Source organism: Mauremys mutica, chromosome 15, assembly GCF_020497125.1.
Source record: "Mauremys mutica isolate MM-2020 ecotype Southern chromosome 15, ASM2049712v1, whole genome shotgun sequence".
Taxonomy (NCBI): domain Eukaryota; kingdom Metazoa; phylum Chordata; order Testudines; family Geoemydidae; genus Mauremys; species Mauremys mutica.
Window position 1 is genome coordinate 20,703,601 of NC_059086.1, and position 18,105 is coordinate 20,721,705.

Sequence of the window (18,105 nt, forward strand, 5' to 3'; positions counted from 1 at the left end):
TGATAAATACACAGTAATGCACATTGGAAAGCAATCTCAACTATACATACAAAATGATGGCATCTGAATTAACTGTTAACAGTCAAGGAAGAGATCTTGGAGTCATTGTGGTTAGTTCTCTGAAAACATCCACTCCATGTGCAGCAACAGTCACAAAAGCAAACAATGTTGGGAATCATTAAGAAAGGGATAGATAATAAGACAGAAAATATCATATTGCCTCTATATAAATCCATGGTATGTGCACACCTTGAATAGTGTGTGCAGATCTGGTCACCCATCCTAAAAAATGTATATTGGAATTGGAAAAGGTACAGAGATGGGCAACTAAAATGATGAGGGGTATGAAACAGGAGGAGAGATTAAAGTGACTGGGAATTTTCAGCTTAGAAAAGAGATGACTAATGGGGATATGATAGAGGTCTACAAAATCTTGACTGGTGCGAAGAAAGTGAATAAGAAAATTTTATTTAATCCTTCACATAACACAAGAGCTAGCAGTCACCCAATGAAATTAATAGGCAGCAGATTTAAAAAAAACAAAAGGAAGTATTTCTTCACACAATATAACTAGATGATCATAATGGTCCCTTCTGATCTTAAGTTCTATGATTCTATGATTCTATGATAAAGTCAACCCAGGGAACTCTTTGCCAGGGGATGCTGTGAAGACCAAAACTATAACAGGATTTTAAAAAGAACTAGATAAATTCCTGGAGAACAGGTCCATCTGTGGCTATTAGCCAGGATGAGAGGGATGCAACGCCATGCTCTGAGTGTCCCTAGCCTGTTTGCCAGAAGCTGGGAATGGGCAACAGGGGATGGATCACTTGATGATTCCCTGTTCTATTCATTCCCTCTGAAGCACCTGGCCTTGACCACTGTTGTAAGACAGGGTACTGGGCTATATGGACCATGGGTCTGACCCAGTATGACCATTCTTATGTAAAAATTAATTATAATAAAAATGTTTAGTACAGAAACTCCCCAACATAATGACCTCCCAAGATAGCAACAATGTGAGATAACAACCTTGGCAAATACTGCATTTTAAAAATCTTGGCCTACTGGGAAACATATTTATATAAGTTTCCATTCCCAGTCACAAATCTAGCATTCTGGAGCAAAGTGACTAAAATATAATCCAACAAACGTTTATTTAACATGCCCCTCACTTTTCCCTCCACCGCACTCCACTCACCGGTGTTGTCCTTGGTAAGTGGAGACTCAGAGTTCAGAGGTGCTTTCACGTGAGTACACCTCCCAGGTGGGGGACAAAAAGGCACAGTTCGCTCTGCCCACGGCTGTTCGTTGTGCCACCGTTCACTCCACCACTCTGTTGCCAATGGCCCTGCACAATCACCTTCTGCTGTCACCTACCACTGTGACCTCTGCGAATTGGTCTCTTGAGGTTCCACCAGCTCTCAGTGATTTCAGCTGAGCTCTCAGTGCGGGAACCTCACTGCTAGTGCAGTCTGGGCTGTCTCTTACACAAAAACACTGTACCCACAGGAACACTGTCCCCACAACAGGACTAAGCACTTAGACCTGATTGTCAGTGATTTCGGCTGCAGTGCTCACTTAACAGAACAAAAGACTATCTATGGAGCCTAATCAGCTCTGTCTTTAAACAGTGGAGAGGGACAGGTCCCCACCCTCTCTCTTGATGCCTTCAAATCATCACAGACTAAGTACAGTTCTACTGCCCTTTACTCATACAATAAGAACAACATTTCAACCCCCCTTACTCAAGTGGTAACCTCAGCCAAAATCTATCACTTGGACAACACAGCTCTGTTTGCTGGATACCTAGATAGAGTAGGTGTGAATGTAAATATAATCTGGCCCTGAAGCCTTAGCCACCAGCTCATCACTAGCTGTCAGGGAGAACTCATTTAGACTTTGCTTACAAATCATCATTTGAAATTATTAGGTTGGCCAACATCACCAAAATGAATGCACTGACATCATAAAAAACTGCTGTATAAGGAAGCAAGGAAGCTAGTCTATGTTCATACTTTTCAAATCTATTATACTTTTTCAGATATATGTATTTTATCATACACTGTATAAGCGTTTAAAGTGTGTATTAATGTTTCAGTTTAAATTCAGATTTCCAAACAGTCACTAAATTGGTATGTAACTAGCTCACAAAACTGGGGGGGGGGTGTTGGGAAAATTCAGGGGGGGTGTACACCCCCCCTGGGAGGGGTGTAGGGAAATCACTGTCCGGACCACAGCAGCTTCCGCGGCAGGGATTTAAAGGACTCAGGGCTGCCCGTGGCTGCAGGCAGCCCAGAGCCCTTTAAATCTCGGCCGGGGCTCTGGCGGCCGGGCTGGGGCTAGGATTTAAAGGGCTCAGAGCTCCCCGGTTCTGCGGGCAGCCCAGAGCCCTTTAAATCCTGGCCATGGCTCTGGCGGCTGGGCTGGGGCCGGGATTTAAAGGGCTCAGAGCTCCCTGCCACTGCAGGCAGCCCAGAGAACCATCTTACAATTTTATTCTTAACTATTGTTTCGACTAATTTGCCCAGTACCAACGTTAGACTTACCAGTCTGTAATTGCCGGGATCACCTCTAGAGCCCTTTTTAAAATATTGGCGTTACATTAGCTAACTTCCAGTCACTGGGTACAGAAGCCGATTTAAAGGACAGGTTCAAACCTTAGTTAATAGTTCTGCAACTTCACATTTGAGCTCTTTCAGAACTCTTGGGTGAATGCCATCTGGTCCTGGTGACTTGTTTATATTGAGTTTATCAATTAATTCCAAAACTTCCTCTAGTGACACTTCAATCTGTGACAGTTCCTCAGATTTGTCACCTACAAAACCCAGCTCAGGTTTGGGAATCTCCCTAACATCCTCAGCCGTGAAGACTGAAGCAAAGAATCCATTTAGTTTCTCCGCAATGACTTTATCGTCTTTAAGCGCTCCTTTTGTATCTCGATCGTCAAGGGGCCCCACTAGTTGTTTAGCAGGCTTCCTGCTTCTGATGTACTTAAAAAACATTTTGTTATTACCTTTGGAGTTTTTGGCTAGCCGTTCTTCAAACTCCTCTTTGGCTTTTCTTATTACACTCTTGCACTTACTTTGGCAGTGTTTATGCTCCTTTCTATTTGCCTCACTAGGATTTGACTTCCACTTTTTAAAGGAAGTCTTTTTATCTCTCACTGCTTCTTTTACAGGGTTGTTAAGCCACGGTGACTTTTTTTTTGGTTCTTTTACTGTGTTTCTTAATTTGGGGTATACATTGAAGTTGGGCCTCTATTATGGTGTCTTTAAAAAGCGCCCATGCAGCTTGCAGGGATTTCACTTTGGTCACTGTACCTTTTAACTTCTGTTTAACTAACCCCCTCATTTTTGCATAGTTCCCCCTTTTGAAATTAAATGCCACAGTGTTGGGCTGTTGAGATGTTCTTCCCACCACAGGGATATTGAATGCTATTGTATTATGGTAACTATTTCCAAGCGGTCCTGTTATAGTTACCTCTTCGACCAGCTCCTGCGCTCCACTCAGGATTAAATCTAGAGTCGCCTCTCCCCTTATGGGTTCCCGTACCAGCTGCTCCATGAAGCAGTCATTTAAAGTATCGAGAAATTTTATCTTTGCATTTCGTCCTGAAGTGAAATGTTCCCAGTCAATATGGGGATAATTGAAATCCCCCACTGTTATTGGGTTCTTAATTTTGATAGCCTCTCTAATTTCCCTTAGCATTTCATCATCACTATTACTGTCCTGGTCAGGTGGTCGATAATAGATCCCTAATGTTATATTTTTATTAGAGCATGAAATTTCTATCCATAGAGATTCTATGGAACATGTGGCTTCGCTTAAGATTTTTACTTCATTTGAATCTACATTTTCTTTCACATATAGTGCCACTCCCCTCCCTGCACGACCTGTTCTGTCCTTCCGATATATTTTGTACCCCGGAATGATTGTGTCCCATTGATTGCTCTCAGTCCACCACGTTTCTGTGATGCCTATTATATCAATATCCTCCTTTATCACAAGGCACTCTTGTTCACCCATCTTATTATTTAGACTTCTAGCATTTGTGTACAAGCACTTTAAAAACGTGTCCCTGTTTATTTGTCTGCCCTTTTCTGATGTGCCAGATTCTTTTTTATGTGACTGTTTATCATCTGATCTGGGCTCTTAATATTGATATCTGTACTCCTCCCTGACGAGGGGAGTAGCGCTGAAATCAGTATTGCCATTTCGAATTAGGGTTAGTGTGGCCGCAATTCGATGGTATTGGCCTCCGGGCGCTATCCCAGGGTGCACCATTGTGACCGCTCTGGACAGCAATCTGAACTTGGATGCACTGGCCAGGTAGACAGGAAAAGCCCTGCGAACTTTTGAATTTCATTTCTGTTTGCCCAGCGTGAAGAGCTGATCAGCACAGGTGACCATGCAGTCCCAGAGTCAGAAAAGAGCTCCAGCACGGACCGTATGGGAGATACTGAAGCTGATTAATCTGTTCTATCACAACTCCGTTCCAATAGACGAAATGCCAAAACATTTGAAAAAATCTCCAAGGCTATGATGGACAGAGGCCACAACAGGGACTCAACACAGTGCTGCATGAAACTTAAGGAGCTGAGACAAGTGTACCAGAAAGCCAAAGAATCAAATGGACGCTCTCAGAGGGAGCAGTGACTGATGACTGTAGCTATCCCACAGTTCCCGCACTCTCCGAAAACCATTTGAATTCTTGACTGAGCTCCCAAAGCCGGAAGGGTCAAAAACATTGTCGCTGGTGGTTCAGGGTATATGTCGTCAGCCCCTGCCCCCCTCGTGAAAGCAAAGGGACAAAAATCATTTCTTGCCTTTTTTCAATGTCACCGTATGTCTACTGGATGCTGCTGGCAGACGCGGTGCTGCAGCGCTACACAGCAGCATCCCCTTCCTTTCCCGACAGCAGACGGTATAGTAGGACTGGTATCCGTCATTGTCATCCTGTGAGTGCTTCTGGTTGGCCTCGGTGAGGTCGGCCAGGGGCGCCTGGGCAAAAATGGGTGTGGCTCCAGGTCATTCTCTTCTTTAAGTTTTGTCTAATGGAGATTCAGTCCTGCCTGGAATATCATGCCAGCTGGAGGCTTCTGCCTCAGGCTGCTCTCCCCAGTCAGTCAGCAGCACCACACGGTCATGCCTACCCCTTGCTACTAGGGATCACAATCAGATATTTAGACCTCTACATTTTGCTGCAAATAAAAAAATTAAGCTGCCGTTTAGAACTGTCCCCCAACATACATACCCTGGGACATTTTGTATCTTACCAGTGTCAACCAAAGGCCCACACACAAATGGAGATTCAGTCCTGCCTGTTCTTCTATCCTAGTGCTTATCACAGATTCCCATTTTCAGCTATAGGCTGAGTAAGTGCAGAATGGTGGTTCACTCTACTTTGCCAACCGTCGTCTCCTGCTAGTATTAAGTAGCCTGATTTCTTAATATCTTGTGACAGGGCAAGGCCAGATGGCTATAGTCAAGTAATTGGAGACTGATATATTAGTCACAGGCTAAACAAATCCCTATGACCAGAATAAGCAAATGGCAGCTGCTCCAGGTCAATTAAGATACCTGGGGCCAATAAGATCTTTCCAGCAGGCAGGGAGGACAGCTAGATTGATTGGGACACCTGAAGCCAATCAGGGTCTGGCTGAAAGTAGGTAAAAGTTAGTTGGGTGGGGGTGGATGTCAGGAGCTGTAGGAGAAAGTTGTGCTGTTGGGGAAACTGAGCAGGACACATCATATCAGGCACAAGGAAGGAAGCCCTGCGGTGAGGGTGAAGTGGATCTTGAGGAAGTGGGGGCTGCTGTGGGGAAGTAGCCCAGGAAATTCTACACATCCTGTTTCTAAAAAGTCATCTGCTATAGCTGATATTATTAAGGTCCCTGGGCTGGAGCTCAGAATAGAGGGTGGGCCTAGGCTCCCCCGCTTTGCCCCCCTGATTAATCATTGAGACTGGGAGCCAACAGAGATGGTACAAGGAAGGATAGTTTCTCCTCAGTTCCCTCACTGGCTTATGATGAAAATGGCTCAGTAGGCTGTGACCATTGCCTCCAGAGAGAGAAGGGCTCTGTGGAGGGTCACAGTGAGCCTCTGAGGCTAGCGAAATCTGCCAGGAAACATGGGATCCACGGAGACAAGGACAGAGCTTTGTCACAATCTAACACGGTGTGTGTTGTGGCACTAGGGAGTGGGGGCTCTGTGTGGGGTGCTGGGCAGTTGTGGTGTGGCTGTGGGCAGGGGGGCACTAGGAGTGTTGTGCATTTGTGGAGGGGGGTCTGGTGGGGGACGCTGGGCATAGCAGGTCTGGGGGGAGGCTCTGTCCATAGAGAGTCAGGGGGGTGTTCATGTTTGGTAGGGGGGCTGTGTGGTGTGGCATGGGCCTCGCACCACAGGGCCGGGCATGCCCCTTGTGTCTGGCACCTGCCAGTCTGTAAATAGTGCCCTTGCACTGGGCTGAGTGGAGCAGGGCTGGCCCAGCTGTTCCATGCCCCATTGCCCCTGGCTGGCCTCTCGCTCCGGGGACTAGCCCCCCACCCCCCGTGCCATGCTCCATTGGCTCCATGGGGGCCCACAGATATGTCTGGTGCCGGGCCCACAAAAGGTGTGGCACCAAAAGGTGTGTGTAATCAGCCCTGATTACACACACTGAGGAAGAGGCTGCACTGAGAGGAGAAGGGGTAAGTGTTTGAGAGGTTAAGGGGGCCAGTCCCGGGTTTACAATGGTGCCAGTGGCGCCATGGAGCAGGGCCCATGTTCAGAAGGGGCCCTGGGCTGTTCCACTTGCACTGTGCCCTGAGACCCTGCCAGCCTCCTGGCTTCCGCCACTTGCTCCTCTCTGCCCACCAGCTGGCCAAGGGCTCCTCTCTGCCCCCTGGTCCCACCCACCGGCTCCTCTCTGCCCCCTGGCCGGACCCCAGTGCACCTCCGGCTCTGGGCAGTCTCTGCTTCCCACTCACCTGTCTCCCCAGAGCTGAGCTGCCTGGGACTGGTGCAGGAGCCTGGCCAGCTTCAGCCAAGTGTGGAGGGATTGGGGGGGCTTGGCTGGGCCCTTCCAGGCAAGTGGGTCCTGAGGGAGCCCGGCTGGGGCAGACCCTGGCCTGGCTGATGACGCCACTCCCGAGGGAACGGAGCAATTCCCAGCCCTGGGACCAGCCCTGGCTCAGCCCAGCAGACACAGCTGCCTCGCAGGAAGGCTGGTGACTGTGGCCGGGATGCAGGGCATGGAAGAGGGGGTGTCTGGGGGGGTGTGCTGGGCTGTCAGGGGTGGGGTAGATGTGTGTGTTGGGGGACTAGAGAGTGGGGGTTCTGTGTGGGGTGCTGGGCAGTTGTGATGGGGCTGTGGGCAGGGGGATGCTCAGCAGGGATGGTGTGCATGGGGCTGTACATTTGTGGCAGGGTCTGGAGGGGCTGTTGGGTGTAGCAGGTATGGCGGGCCTCTGGCCATAGGGAGTCGGAGGGTGTTTGTGTTGGGTGGTGGGGCTGAGTGTCTCAGTATGGGCCCATCCCCGAGGGGAAGGGGCACACTGGCAGCACAGGGTCGGGTGGGCGGCACACGAGCTGATTTTCAGTGGCACTCACACTGCCCAGGTCCTTGCCTGGGTCCAGGGGGGCTCTGCATTTTAATTTAATTTTAAATTAAGCTTCTTAAACATTTTAAAAACCTTATTTACTTTATATACAACAATAGGTTAGTTATATATTATAGACTTATAGAAAGAGACCTTCTAAAAATGTTAAAATATATGACTGGCATGTGAAACCTTAAATTAGAGTGAATAAATGAAGACTCGGCACAGCACTTCTGAAAGGTTGCCGACCCCTGATCTAGCAACTGCTGGTAGGTAAATAGTGCCCTCGCACTGGGCTCGGCAGAGAGGGGCTACCCCTGCCAGCACGTGCCCCTTTGCCCCTGGCTGTCCCCTCGCTCTGGGGTCCGCCCGTGTCATGCACCATTGCCTCCATGGGGGTCCATAAATATATTTGGAGCCAGGCCCACAAATCCAGCCCTGAAGGGGGCTTGTGGGTGTAAGGGAAAATTGAGCAAGATAACTTTAATTAAAATAACTGTACAAGGGGCAGGAGAAGAGACTCGGCTAGACAGCTGAGCCCCAGGACCGGAGGACCACGAGCCGTGCCCCACCAGACCCAGGGCCCATCTGAAAGTTAAGAGACCTTTTGAAATCTCTGTTGTGGGTTTCTGGGGGAGGACTGCCCATAGGCTCTGGGTTCGGGTAAGTTACACGCTCTATTTGGACTTTTTGCTGCCAGACATGCCTGACGCCCTTCTGCTTCTGTTCTGGTTTCCTTGGGAAGAGCCACTGGGAGAGGCTGGGTAGGCCTATGGACGGACCTCTGTTTTGTGTGCCAGTGTGAATGTTTGAGTGAGAGAAAGGGTCACAGGAAGATGCCCAAAGCTCTCTGTGAAGCCACTGGGTCGTGACCAGAGGTGTCTCTAAAGCAAGCCCTGTGGCTCCAACTAGTGGGCTACGATGAGAGCCCCAACCAAGACAGTTTCCCTCTGCAAGGCACGACTGGCGAGGGGTCTGTCTGGGTCTAGGATTGTATGACCCCCAGGGCCGCCCAGAGGATTCAGGGGGCCTGGGGCAAAGCAATTTTGGGGGCCCCTTCCATAAAAAAAATGGCAATGATGTAAGCAGAGTCAGGATGAGCTCTACCCTGACATCTGGTGGTAGATTATGGGGAGTGCAGAGTGGAAGTTTTCAAGTATTCGCATTAGCATTTCAGTTATTTGCATGGGCACTCCCACCCCACTTAGCATACCGCAAAGCAGCATGGGATGGTTATTTTCACAGCTGTGGGAGCCCCAATTTCATTGTTATTGGGACAGGAGGAATGAAATGTTGTCACCCTGATTGGGTAAATGGGGAACTACAAAATTGTCTTGTGATGGGGGGTTTCATTGTCAGCTGGATAGCGCTTGCTAGATGGGGCACATGGGTTCCAAAACCCATTGAAAGGAGAGAGGCTGGGGACAGATATCTGTACTGGGTGGTGCAGGCTTTTTGTGTGAGCCAGAAGCACCAATTCTACCTGTGCCTCTCTCCACTGTGGAATGTCAGAGTTAATTTTTGATTCCCTTAAGAATCTAGATACAGGTTACTGAGCTGAACTCACTGGCACTGGGGCTTCCCTACTATGAGCTGAAATCACTGAAGAGTTGGACTTGCTGAGCTGAGAGCACTGAGTACTGTGCTTATGAGTGGGGGAGCCTGAAGCAATACCGTGGAGCAGAGCAGCTGGCAGAGCGGAGTGGAGCAGTTTGTGCAGCCCTGGGTGAGTGGAGCCAAGCAGCTCGCGAGGACAGCCGGAGCAGATCACAGGACAGCTGGTGGACCAGAGCAGCTGGCAGAGCGGAGCAGCCCACAGAGCCAGCGGAGCTGAGCATTTGCGGGGGACGGCTAGTGGAAGCAGAACCCCACGAAGAGGCAGGGCAGTTGGCCCTGAAACCACGTAAGGTGCCCCTTTCTACCCAGGCTGGGGAGGGGGACCTTTGCAGAGAGACTCTTGAGCTCTGGGGCTGCACTGACCCGGGACTGAGACTTTGGGATTGTGGGACTTTTGGGACTGTGGGTGATTTGGGGATTGCTGGATTCAAGGGCCCCGAGAGAAGGACATGGCCCAATTTGCTAGAGTCGGTCTTTGCTCATGGTTTGACCTATGAACTCTAGCTGAGGTATTTTCCCAATTTAATGCTTGTTGTTTGTCATGTATTAAACCTTTTCTGCTATACCAAGACTCTGTGCTTGCGAGAGGGGAAGTATTGCCTCTTCGAGGCGCCCAGGGGTGTGTGTAAGATTTTCCCAGGTCACTGGGTGGGGGCTTGAGCTGGTTTTGCATTATGTTGTGGGGAAGGGACCCCTATGTATTGAACCCGGCCCTTGCTGCTATCGTCTCGGCCCGGCAGAAGGGTTACAATAATATACAATACTATATTCTCATGGGGGCCCCTGCAGGGCCCTGGCAAATTGCCCCACTTGCTCCCTGCCAGGGGCGGCCCTGGGAAAAATAAACCTTCCGCATCTCGGCACAAACCCAGTTTTGAGAAAACTTCTTTACAAGGTATCAGTGGTTCTCAGCATCAGCTAGTGCTAAAAGGCACTAAAGCTCATTAAAAGGGTTGGACAAATATTTTCCATCAAAACTTTTTTTGGATCGAAAACTAGGGGTTTTTAAAAAGCAGAAAAAAATCACGGACAATGTCTGCTTTCCTTCAAAAATTGTTGTGGTTTTTTTAATTGAAAAGCTGAAGTTAGTCTGCCAAAACCTGAATATGGTTTGGGGTTTCAGAAGTGTGTGGTCAAATATTTGCTGCTTGCTGTGTTTGATTTTTTAAAGAAACTCTAAAAAATTCTGCTTAAAAAAATCCAAAACTTTTGAACCACCTCAGCTTGTGACCAAATGCCTGAGCCCATCCAGTCAGAGATTTTTCCAGGTTTCTGATACTCTGATGGCTTCCTTGACTCATATCTGTCTCCATAACTTTGGGTTCATTTAGGTTAGAACATAAGAACAGCCATACTGGGTCAAACCAAAGGCCATCCTGCCCAGTATCCTGTCTACCGACAATGGCCAATGCCAAGTGCCCCAGAGGGAGTGAACCTAACAGGTAATGATCAAGTGATCTCTCCCCTGCCATCCATCTCCACCCTCTGACAAACAGAGGCTAGGGACACCATTCCTTACCCATCCTGGCTAATAGCCATTAATGGACTTAACCTCCATGCATTTATCTGTTTCCTAGAGACTGGCTCCATGGGAGCCCTCACAAACTGGAGATGGTTACTGTGGGTTTGTCTTTAGTATAGACTATGTACATACTCCACGAACCGAGCATTTGAGCTTGTTCCAGAATCTGGGATGAGCCTATGTTGTGAAAACTGAAATCCTCAAAATAGCACATGCATGTGAATGGACACAGGGTGCTAAAATTAAATTAGCCCAGGGTTCTCAAACTGGGGGTTGGGACTCCTCAGGGGGTCACAAGGTTATTAGTGGGAGTTGCAAGCTGTCAGCCTCCACCTCAAACCCCGCTTTGTCTCCAGCATTTATAATAGTGTTAAATATATAAAAAAGTGTTTTCAATGTATGGGGTCACACTCAGAGGTTTGCTATGTGAAAGGGGTCACTAGGACAAAAAAGTTTGAGAACCACTGAATTAACTCCTCTGAAGCCTCAGGGAATGAGGGAGGGGTTCTCCCTTGGTAGGGTCGGGAAGGAGGTAGGTGGTGTAGGATATTGCTCTTCTCATGTGACCCCTCCCACAGTGGCTAATTTTAAATGAAGCTACCCTCCCCTGACATGAATCTCCCTGTGGCACTGAAATTAAATATAGACTATAATTTGGCATTTGAGAAGTGAAAGGGATGGTAGCCCTATTAGAAAAGCTAGCAGCTTGGCTCTTCTGCAAGCCTCAAACTGCTGAATGAGCTTTAGGGTAGGGAAGGCTGTGCCTCCCAAACAGCCTGGCCCTGCCCTGTATCTGACCCCCCAACTGCCCGCCCCACTCAGAATCCAAAACCCATCCTGCTCCTTGCTCCCTCACCATCCCCCCAGAGACCCCCCACCACCACCCTGGGACCCCACCCCTGCTCCCTGTCCCCTGACAGCCCCCACCCCTATCCACCCCCCGCTGAGTCCTGACAGACCCCCAGCATGCGCATGATCCAACCCTCCATTCCCTGTCCCCTGACCGCCCCCCAACCTCTGCACCCTCCCTATCCCCTGACTGTCCCCGGGACTCCCTGCCCCTTTGCCAACCCCCCCCAGCCCCTTACCTCGGAGCCCAGCTCACCCGTAGCCTTAGCGCATCGAATCCAGCAGTGTCCCTGAACAGCAGTGCAGCGTGGCTCCGGCGGGGCTCCTGAGCTCCACCCCGCTCAGAGCCACGTGGTAAGGGGGCGGGGCTGCGAGCTCCAGGCCGAGTGGAGGAAGCTCTGGCCCCCTTGGAGCTCGCGGCCCCTCCCCTTACCATGTGGCTCTGAAAGGGGGGGGAGCTCAGGGGCCCCGCCGGAGCCACAGTGCACCGCTGTTCAGGGACGCTGAGGCTCCGGGTGAGGGGTGGGCTGGGGCGGGAGCCTCACCCATTCTCTCGGGGGCCCCTGTGGAGCCCAGGGCCTGGGGCAAATTGCCCCACTTGCTCCCCCCTCTGGGCGGCCCTGCCCATCCCTCCCCTAGGGCCAGGGCTCTCCAGGCCGGCTCACCTTGGCAACGGGCCCTCGCGTCCTCATCATGCTGGCAGAGGTCCCCTGGATCCATGTACAAGCAGCTCCCCAGCTCCACCTCTGTCCCCTGGCACTCCACGTTCACCATCAGGACTGGGTCTGACTCGGGGCCCGGGCCGAACACTTTACTAGTCAGCGATTCCATGGCCTGCCCACAGCCCAGCTGCCTGCACACCACGGCCACGTCGCCCAGGTCCCAGCCGTCATCACACATGGTGCCCCAGGGCCCATCCAGACGCACCTCCACTCGCCCGGCGCAGCGGTGGGGGCCACCTACCAGCCTCACGTCTGGCAAAGCAAACGCAGCTGCTGAGACGCCTGCTCCGGGACTGAACAGGGAGACCCCAGGGGCTGCAGGGTCTGAAGGCCCAGCTCAGTGCGAGGCATTGCCAGCGAGTGCAGAACAGGGCAGAATGGGCTTTTCCACCACACTAACCCTGGGCCCTTCTCCCACACCTCCCTCCCGCCGCATGCTGCACAGACAGGTCACTGAGCCCCAGGTATGTTAGCAACAAGAAGAAAGTCAAGGAAAGTGTGGGCCCCTTGCTGAATGAGGGAGGGAACCTAGTGACAGAGGATGTGGAGAAAGCTAGTGTACTCAATGCTTTTTTTGCCTCTGTCTTCACAGACAAGGTCAGCTCCCAGACAGCTGCACTCTGCAGCACGGTATGGGGAGGAGGTGACCAGTTCTCTGTGGAGAAAGAAGTAGTTCAGGGCTATTTGAAAAGCTGGACGAGCACAAGTCCATGGGGCCGGATGCGCTGCATCCGAGGGTGCTAAAGGAGTTGGCTGATGAGATTGCAGAGCCATTGGCCATTATCTTTGAAAAATCATGGCGATCAGGGCAGGTCCTGGATGACTGGAAAAAAGCTAATGTAGTGCCCATCTTTAAAAAAGGGAAGAAGGAAGATCCAGGGGAACTACAGGCCAGTCAGTCTCACCTCAGTCCCTGGAAAAATCATGGAACAGGTCCTCAAGGAATCAATCCTGAACCACTTAAAGGAGGGGAAAGTGATCAGGAACAGTCAGCATGGATTCACTAAGGGCAAGTCATGCCTGACTAACCTAATTGCCTTCTATGATGAGATAACCGGCTCTGTGGATGAGGGGAAAGCAGTGGATGTGCTATTTCTGGACTTTAGCAAAGCTTTTGATACAGTCTCCCACAGTATTCTTGCCAGCAAGTTAAAGAAGTATGGGCTGGATGAATGGACGGTAAGGTGGATAGAAAACTGGCTAGATGGTCGGGCTCAATGGGTAGTGATCAGTGGTTCCATGTCTAGTTGGCAGCCGGTATCAAGTGGAGTGCCCCAAGGGTCGGTGCTGGGGCCTGTTTTATTCAATATCTTCATTAACGATCTGGAGGATGGTGTGGACTGCACCCTGAGCAAGTTTGCAGATGACACTAAGCTGGGAGGAGTGGTTGATACGCTGGAGGGTAGGGCTAGGATACAGAGGGACCTAGACAAATTAGAGGATTGGGCCAAAAGAAATATGATGAGGTTCAACAAGGACAAGTGCAGAGTCCTGCACTTAGGACGGAAGAATCCCATAGAAGGCAATTAGGTTAGTCAGGCACTGGTACAGACTAGGGACCGAATGGCTGGGCAGCAGTTCTGCAGAGAAGGACCTAGGGGTTAGGGTGGACGAAAAGCTGAATATGAGTCGACAGTGTGCCCTTGTTGCCAAGAAGGCTAATGGCATTTTGGGTTGTATAAGTAGGGGCATTTCCAGCAGATTGAGGGATGTGATCATTCCCCTCTACTCAGCACTGGTGAGGCCTCATTTGGAGTACTGTGTTCAGTTTTGGGCCCCACACTACAAGAAGGATGTGGATAAATTGGAGAGAGTCCAGCGGAGGGCAACAAAAATGATTAGGGGTCTGGAGCACATGACTTATGAGGAGAGGCTGAGGGAACTGGGATTGTTTAGTCTGCAGAAGAGAAGAATGAGGGGGGATTTGATAGCTGCTCTCAACTACCTGAAAGGGGGTTCCAAAGAGGATGGATCTAGACTGTTCTCAGTGGTAGAAGATGACAGAACAAGGAGTAATGGTCTCAAGTTGCAGAGGGGGAGGTTTAGGTTGGACATTAGGAAAAACTTTTTCACTAGTAGGGTGGTGAAGAACTGGAATGGGTTCCCTAGGGAGGTGGTGGAATCTCCTTTCTTAGAGGTTTTTAAGGTCAGGCTTGACAAAGCCCTGGCTGGGATGATTTAGTTGGGTTTGGTCCTGCTTTGAGCAGGGGGTTGGACTAGATGACCTCCTGAGGTCCCTTCCAACCCTGAGATTCTATGATTCTATGAAATGGCGCAGCATCAGTGCCCCTGCTTTACAGTAGGGAAACTGAGGCACGGAGACAGGAACTGACTTACCCCAGGTCACACAGTGAGCCTTGTGCAGAGCAGGGAATAGAACCTGCCCCCTCACACCACTCTCTGGCCAGAGACAGGGACAGAACCTGACCCCTCCCCCTGCTCCTGGCCCCATTTCCCTGCTATAACCATCAGACATCGGGACTAAGACAAGGGTGGATCCGGATTCCTGGCTCCCCATCCTGTCCCTTATCCATAAGCTCGTTCTCCTCCCCATTACCCCTTGCTCCCATTTCCACTCAGCAGCGTGTGCATTAAACACCCAGAGCTTCCTGTTGGCCATGTGGTCACTAGGGAAAGATGGGTAGTTTCCCCTTGAGATCGCCCGCCTGCAGAGCACACGGCTCCTGGGGAGACAGGGTTGTGCCCCTGCTGTGGGGCCAGGACTGGCAGCTGGAGTGGAGAGACTCTGTGTCATGGAGTGTGGGGAGTTAAGGCCCTGGCTTCCTGCGATTTACCAGGACTCTCAGCCAGCCAGTAAAACAGAAGGTTTATTTAGATGACAGGAACACAGACCAAGACAGGCCTTGCAGGCACAGACAACAGGACACCCTTAGTTAGGTCCATCTGGGGGACAGGGAGGCCAGAGCCCCATCTGGGCTCCCCTCCATTTTCCCAGCCAGCTCCAAACTGAAACTCCCTCCAGCCTCTCATTCAGACTCCCCCCCAGCTCCTCCCCCAGCCTTTGTCCAGTTTCCCAGGCAGAGGTGTCACCTGGCCTCCACCCCGCTCCTGGGTTCTCATGTTACGTGCTCAGGTCTCCTCCCTCAAGGCAAGTCTCCCATCCCCCAATGCAGACAGTCCCAGCAAAACTCCCCTGCAACCTTCCCAGGCCAACACTCCCCCCTCAGCATTCAAAGAAAACATCAAGAACATTCCCACTTCGTCACACCCTGGCTCCCTTGAGCAAGGCGGGCGTGTCCCTACCTGCCCCACTCATTTGCATAACAGGGCACTCTGCCCCCAGGTGGGCTGGTTAGACTTCGCAGCTCCCTTCCTACCTCATTTGCATACACACTGGGAGGGCCATCGTGTGCCCTGTGCTGCCCAGCCTGGACAGTCTTCATGTGCCATGGTCACAGCACATGGTCCGCGCGCTGTGTGGGGGCAGGGATGCAATGGGGGCCCGGGTCAGTGTGACAACAAGCAGGTTCCCCTTGGAGAGAGGGGCCACCCTGACCTGGAGGACAGGGGCTAGATCGAGTGTGAACACACAAGTTGCCAGCTTCTGGATGAGAATCACAGGGGAAGGAAGGGGTGTTGTTAGGGGACCAATAGTTGGGGTTTCTGCTCCCATAATGTGGCCAGCAGATCCCATCACTGAGTGAGACTGCGGCACAGGGAGAAACCAGAGCTGCTGGGACAAAAAGGTAACACCATATTCCCAGGGGAATGTGCTCCATTGCAATGAGTCACAGCTCACATAGGAGCAGCTCCTCATGCCATGCTCCAGTTTGCTCCCATTGCATGCTGGGATCTGTGCTCAGGCAGCCTCCTCACTCCTGTTGCATGCTGGGACCTAACTTCAGGCAGGTGCCTTAATACCATTGCACTCGGGGACTGTGCTTGGGCAGCTGACTCTCCAAAGGGCGGCCGTGGTCACCTCTGCTCAGGCCCCAGCCATGATGCCAGGGGGTTGGGATTCTGGCCTGGACTCTGGCAAAGTGCAGCCCCCTGGGGGCCAGACATACATACCTGAGGTGGAGACTCCCATGTCGGCAGCTGGGGAGAGACAAGGGGGAAACTGTCAGGAGCAGAGAGGGGCCCGTGCACCCCAAAGCTTCCCAGTCCCAAGACACTTGCAGGAAAGTGGCACTGGGTGGGAGAGAGTCCAGAGCAGTTAGAGCCAGACACGGCAGTGACACGTGCTGGGACCCAGGGGAACAGGGGAGCCCCAGGAGCCCCAGGCTGGCTGCCCATCAGCTGCTCTGCCCTGCTCCTCTCCCTGTGCACAGACCAGCCCCATGAGGGCACTGCCTGGCCCCACCAGCACACAGACTGAGGCCCTCTCCCTATGCGGGGACTCGGCAGGGCAGGGCTCAGCCCCATCCCCTGATGGGGGGAGAACAGGCGAGCTCATTGTACCCCCACCAGGGATGCAGTCGGGGTGCAGGGGCTGCCGAGCCGGCACCTCCCCCCAATGGGGCGGGTGCCTTCCACACCCAGAGGGGCCCTCACCGAAGCAGAGCAAGAGGCACAGCCGCAGATCCATGGCTCCCCCGGGGCGAGCAGTTCTGTCCTGCCACGATCCGGTACCAAGAGCTCCTCTCACCCCACCAGCCTGGGAAGCCCCTTTTAAGGGCTGGCACAGGACTGCCAGGTCAGTATGGGAGGAACCGGAGTGAGGGGCCAGCCCATGGACTGGTCACAAGATCATTTCCTGGCAGCATGGCACTGGGCTCAGCACGTGTCCCAGGGCTGGGGGGAAGGAGGGCAGGGGAGAGACACTGCGGTCAATGTTGCCTGTAAATGAACCTGCTGATGTGGCAATGGATGGTCAGTGCTGTAGGGAGCAGGGCAGGAGCTCAGTGGGGGGCACTCTCCCTGTACAGGCAGTGCTGGCCCTGGCCCTGGCTCTGGGAGGGGAGTGGGGTCTGGTGGTTAGAGCAGGAGGGTCTGGGAGCAGGGACCTCAGAGGCACCTCCCCACTCTGTGACTGTCCTGAGTCCCATGGCGCTGGCCCAACTTTCTGACTTCTTCCCCTTCTGACTCTGCCCGGAATCTCTGCAGCCGGCTCCACTTCCTTCTCTGGCTGAGCTGGTGACTTGGGTCCAAGGGGGGCTCCCCCCACATGGCAGCTGAGGGAGGAGGGAGCCTGACCCAATAGAGACCCTATGCCTGACTGCCTCCCCCTCCCAGCAGAGAGATCCTGGGGGCAGCATGGACACCAGCACTGTGGGGGGCCAGGGATGCCCCCCCGAGAGAGAGGACAGTATAAAGGGGAGCAATTGGCTTGGAGCTCTGACTGTGAAGGGAGACCATCCTCTACTAGCCGCCCCCCTTCCCTCCCCTCCCTGCAGCACAGGCCCCCTAGCGCTGTTCTGAGGCATTGGGGTGAGAGGAAGGTGCCCCCTGCTGGCCGCCTGCCCCACTCCTTGCAGCTCCATCTAATAAGAGGGGCCTAGGAGGCCTGCCCCAGTTGTAGGCTTAACACTGAGAAATGGGGGGAAAGCGCGTGAAATGTCACCCACCGCTGCTGGGGAAGGGTCCCAAGGGAGCCAGCCGCTGGCTGAGTTCAGACAAACTGGTCTCCAGCTGTAACTCAAGGCCAGTGTTGTGCTCATGCCTGGTGAACGAGGTGTGAGGATTGCATGGATGCTCTGGCTGCCCCTTCGTAACCTGAGATCCAGGAGGGGGATGTGACCTGGTGACTCTTGGCCCCGGAAGGGAGACAAAGGCCGGAGGAGGAGCAACGGGCAGGGCAGGGGCCAGGCAGCTGGAAGCGAGTCAGTCTCGGCTGGCTTGGGGCACAGGA

The 18,105-nt window shown here is 52.2% G+C and overlaps 1 protein-coding gene across 1 annotated transcript in view; it reads right to left on the minus strand.

Annotated features, from left to right (window-relative positions):
- LOC123350078 (deleted in malignant brain tumors 1 protein-like) overlaps positions 1-18,105 on the minus strand; it is a 267,416-nt gene that overhangs the window by 69,871 nt on the left and 179,440 nt on the right. The window lies entirely within an intron of this gene.